Genomic DNA, 269 nt, shown 5'->3' on the forward strand with positions numbered 1-269 from the left:
AGACTCCAATATCATACTTATTGTCACCCCATTACCCGACTCCAATATCATACTTATGGTCAACCCATTAATAGACTCCAATATCATACTTATGGTCAACCCATTACCAGACTCCAATATAATACTTAATATCAACCCATTAACAGACTCCAATATCATACTTATGGTCAACCCATTAACAGACTCCAATATCATACCTATAGTCACCCCATTACCAGACTTCAATATCATACTTATGGTCAACCCATTAACAGACTCCAATATCATAC

The sequence above is a fragment of the Mizuhopecten yessoensis genome, unplaced genomic scaffold, assembly GCF_002113885.1.
Source record: "Mizuhopecten yessoensis strain PY_sf001 unplaced genomic scaffold, ASM211388v2 scaffold8239, whole genome shotgun sequence".
Lineage (NCBI taxonomy): Eukaryota > Metazoa > Mollusca > Bivalvia > Pectinida > Pectinidae > Mizuhopecten > Mizuhopecten yessoensis.